General features: G+C 45.6%; 1 long non-coding RNA gene across 1 annotated transcript; it reads right to left on the bottom strand.

Moving 5' to 3' along the window:
* Window positions 1-2425: 2425 nt before the first annotated feature.
* LOC142567936 (uncharacterized) lies at window positions 2426-3540 on the bottom strand. Its single transcript, XR_012825313.1, has 2 exons — window positions 3454-3540; window positions 2426-2724 (listed from the first exon to the last, which is right to left on the bottom strand). It is a non-coding gene; the product is annotated as an uncharacterized LOC142567936 (long non-coding RNA).
* Window positions 3541-4755: the final 1215 nt, after the last annotated feature.

Here is a 4755-nt window from a genome sequence, read left to right as displayed (position 1 = left end):
AGACAACTTTATTCGTCAGAGTGGGCAGCTAATTCATGGGCTCGCCAGGAAGGCCAGATGGCCGCCAGGCGATGCGTGACAGCGACCTCTTCGGCTCGGAGTTTCCCGTCCGGGCTGTAGCTAAGCAGCGTGGAAGGCGTAGTAATGTGAGGGAGAATTTTCGGCATTGCGAATAGATCCATGTAGCTGAGATTCAGTGCCGATTACAACGCTAGGCTTAAAAGAAGAAACCGAGACAGCAAATGCGTCAATTTTATTTGTTATACTGCGGCAATTAAGTATTATCAAATTGAGGTCTTTCCAGACGGCAGTCTCATACCGCTGTGCTATCTCTTCACTCCAGAATCTTTTCCTGATTGGCATCATAAATGAACCACCTATTACCCATATAAAGGACAAGAAAGAAGGCTAACCTAGGATCCCGATTTTTAATAATGATATCATAAGAAGTCTCCCCCCCCCCCACCAAACTGTGACACCAAGAAAAACATAGGTGAAGTTAATTGTACTCACCAATTAAATTAAAGAAATAATAGGTTATTGGAAATTCATGTGCATGAAAAAACAACATGCCGAAGGTGGGGAACGATCCCACGTCTTCGCGTTAAGCGCGCCATGCTGTACCAGTTGGGCCACCGTGGCGCCGGTTGCCCATCTACTTTCTTGCCTACTTTCTTGGCTATTTATGTTTTACTAATAGAACTAATCCTGGGAGTGTTAGCCAGCGTCACCACTCGCAAACCTTGGAGGCGGATGTGGCCCATCCTTTCTGCCGCAAGAGTCACGAGTACGTGATCTATTTTGCGTGAAGGCAACTGGTCAATAAACCCACACATGCTACCTGAAGGCATCAATGTTGCCTTTAATGTTGGCTTGGAGAGTCGACACTTTCGTTATATAATAAACGAGAAGAAAGGCGGTTAACCGAGGTGACTGATTTTGAATAATGAGATCATCAGAAGCCACCAAACAGTCACACCAAGGAAAACGTAAGAAAAATTGCTTGTACTCACTGATTGAATTAAAGAAATGATAATTCTTAATTAGTAATTCTCGTTTCTTACATAACACGCGTCTTGAATCCGGCAACATTAATGCCTTAAGGTAGCAGGCGTTGTCTTCACCCAAAAAGATCACGTGCTCGTGACGCCTCTGGCAGAAAGGGTGTGCCACATACGCCGCCAAGGCTGGCGAGTGTTGGCGCTGGCTAAGACTCCCAGGATTAGTTCTAGTAGTAACACATTAATACCCGAGAATGTAGATGGGCAAACGGCGCTGCGGTAGCTCATCTGGTAGAGCATGGGGCGCATAGTGCGAAGACGTGGGATGGTTCCCCACCTTCGGTACGTTGTTTTTCAGCCACATTTATTTCCAATAATCTATTTAATTCGGTTAGTGAGTACAAGTAATTTCCCCTACGTTTTCGTTGATGTTATTGTTCGCTTCTCATGATATGATTACCCATATGCAGCTTATAGTGAAGCTGAAATGACACCTCCCCCCCCCCCCCCCCCGTTGCTCCCGTGCTGCAGCAGCTTTGATTGTGCATGCGGAACACAAGGGGTGAATTCTTCGCGCATCACTTATTGTGGCAATTTCTGTTTACACCTTCAGACACAACAAGCATTGCTAATCTTTGTAATGATTAATGACATAACTGGTCGGCGCTTTCCGCTCAGATGATGCCTCCCACATATATCAGCGTTTCATCGCATTCGCATAAAACGCGACGTACCCCACAACGCTCTTTTTTCATAACACATCCGAGCTGAAGCATAATACAGCATTCACACAATTGCATGTACAGAACGCAGAAGTGCAAATGAAAAGCAGGCCTCGTTATAGGCCAGTCTAGTCTGGGTACGCATGTGAAAAAGTGCGGAACCCTAATGGACTCACTTAAGAACTGCAGGGGCTTGGGGGCGTTATGGCAGGTTTATATCTTAGGCTATACAGTATGCAAAATTTTAAAGATTGCCTGCGGCATTGTAACGCAATTCCAATCCTTCAACTGGAATAATGGTAGAGGCTGATATCTGCGCGAGAAATCAAATTCCCTAACTGACTTATTAGCACATATTTAGTTTAAGGATAGTCGCCGGCGCTTTTGCAAGGCATATTCATTTTAATCGAATCCTAAGAGTGGCACCGTTGTCCAGATACCCACCGCGAAAGTTGCGCTAGAACTGCTGTGCTGCTCTTGCTTTTACTTTCTTAACACCGTTTGATGCATTTAAGCACAAGACTACCAGAAGTTCTCGGTACATGTACACGACCGCGAAACACACCGTAATCATTTCAGCAGTTGTACTCCTTTTTTGCGATTGTTGATAGCAAGGCCATAGGAGAGGAGAGACTTCGGCACAGCATGAAATCATCTCTTCTCGCATAACGACAGCGTTTTAGCATAGCCGTAACGCGAATAGACAATCAAAACCATATTTATTAATATATTAAAGAAGCAGTAGAACAAAAAGTCTTGAATCACGAAAGCAAAAACGTTAACCTAAATTTCCTGGCCACGCGCGAGTACTCTTTCTAGGGAAAGAGTAGCCCACGTGACCTCGTTCGGCAACGCTGGCTCGCTGGAGGCGCAGCAGCTCCAGCATTCGATGCACGTGGCGAAGTGATTGCTGCTCTTGGCGGTGCTGCTGCGTGCGATTCTTCGGCATCGAGCAGCCACCGCAGCGTCGCCGAAGGGCAGCACGCCGGCAGGTCGGGGCACTGCGAGGGTCAAATATTAACCAACCACACCCGTGGGTCTCACATTTAGTAAAAAAAAATATAAAAACTACTGTTCGTTGGATTACAATCTCGCTCCAGGACGGTGAAGAGTGTCGAAGTGCGCAGGCCAATTGCAGCGAAATTGGGCCGAGCAAATTCCGCGCTTTTTCTGCATGCAGGTAACCGGGCATGCGCGCATAGTCTTTAACGAGCAACATGTCGTTCTAGCAGTTGACGACGATTCTCCGTCGCCCGCCATTGTTACTTAGTGTCGATGGTATTGGGCTGCTAAGCACGAAATGCTAAAACACCGGTGTACTTATATTTGGGTGCATATTAAAGAACCCCAGCTGGTCCAAATTTAGAGATTCTATAAACTTCCCCACCTACGTCGTGCACCATAATATGGTCGTGCTTTTCGCACGTAAAACCCTACATTTTTTCAACGATTCTCCCTCTGTCTTACGACCCTTGTTGCCTCATGTCTTCCTGCACTGCAGAATCTCTGGCTCGCATGCAGTCGTTTCCAAACCCTTACCGCGGCCTAAGGAAATAGCAGATCTTGCTAAAACAATTCGATAAACGTGCAACATTGTCCATCTTGTTTTGCAAATGTTAATCGCATAATGTCATTAAACAAAGCTGAAACACTCACGCGCCAAGTAAAGGATAACTGAGTTCTAACGGTCGATTCCAAGTAGAACGTCGCCATGGCCGATGTGCACATACCATGCATTACCTCCTCAATGACGCTAGTTGTGCTGCTGCTTGCGATTCTCAGGCGTCCAGCAGTTTCTGCAGCTTCGCCGTGGCCACAGGTCCTGGAACCATGACAGCACAAAACAAGCCCTTTGTAATCCTTGCGTGGCACTTGTATTGTGTGACAAATCGACTAACATTGCCCACGCTCACTCGAAGCGCAGTACAGAGGCGGTAGAAAATAGTTCCTAGCGAAATAATCCAATTTGAACAAGAACACCCGCACCATGAACACCACAACACCTCGTTTATTCCAGTTGCGTCCGGCGTTCCTCAAGGGAGTGTGCTTTGTGCTTTGGTTTTTATAGTCTATAATATTGATTTGCCTGACTGCATGTCCTGCCTGATAAGACGGTTCGCCGATGATTCAGCCATTTTCCGTAAAATGTCTACTGACTCTAACCGTGAAGGGTTCCGACCACACCTAAACGCATTGAGTACATCGTGTTCAGACCGGTAAATGACCTGTAATTATGCTAAAGCTAAGTGCATGTCATTTTCACGCTCTACGTCTCGTATTGCAACGTCATACTCTCTTGATAACAAGATTGTTGAGGAGTCAATTTGCAATGTGGTGCAATATGTTCGTCATCACATCATTGTTAAACTTGCATCTGTTACCCGCAAATTTGAAATAATAAAACACAGACTAAAGCAAGCGCGTTCACATTTAAACAAAAAAGATCTACCATATACACCGCATTAGTGATACCTCAAAGTCGAATACGCCTGCGCCACCTGGGATCCGAACCAGGACTCCATCGTGCGTAAGCATGAATCCTTGTAAGCCGTGCTGCTTGCTTTATCTTTTACAGATTATCCCCCGCACTATAGTGCTGCATGTATAAACAATCGTGCCGAATTGCATCCGCTGTCACTACGCCGCAAAGACGCGCACCTATCGCTCTTTCGTAAACTTCACCCTCACGAGCGTTTGCATTGATGGCTTCTTTCACTCACGCTCTGTCATTTTCTCTCGCCGTGATCACCCTTTCTAAGTCAAAGCCCGGTGTGTATCACTGAGATCTTTGCGCTCAGTCATTTATATCCAGATTCATACTTCGCTAGAATAACCTACCATCAGACATTGCCTACTCAAGTTCACCCCGATAAATTTCAACAAATCCTGCGTACGTATGGCATAATGTGATGTCTCTGTGCAATGTGAAAGTTTTTTTTTCTTTTCTTTTTGAATGAGTTATATTCTATGTTGTGTTCCTTCGGTACCTTTGCCATCCGGTAGATTTCGTTTTCGAATTATCCTCTTTGATT

This window comes from Dermacentor variabilis, unplaced genomic scaffold (genome assembly GCF_050947875.1).
Source record: "Dermacentor variabilis isolate Ectoservices unplaced genomic scaffold, ASM5094787v1 scaffold_15, whole genome shotgun sequence".
Taxonomy (NCBI): domain Eukaryota; kingdom Metazoa; phylum Arthropoda; class Arachnida; order Ixodida; family Ixodidae; genus Dermacentor; species Dermacentor variabilis.
The sequence above is the reverse complement of the archived record's forward strand: the minus strand, read 5'-3'. Positions and strand labels throughout refer to the sequence as shown.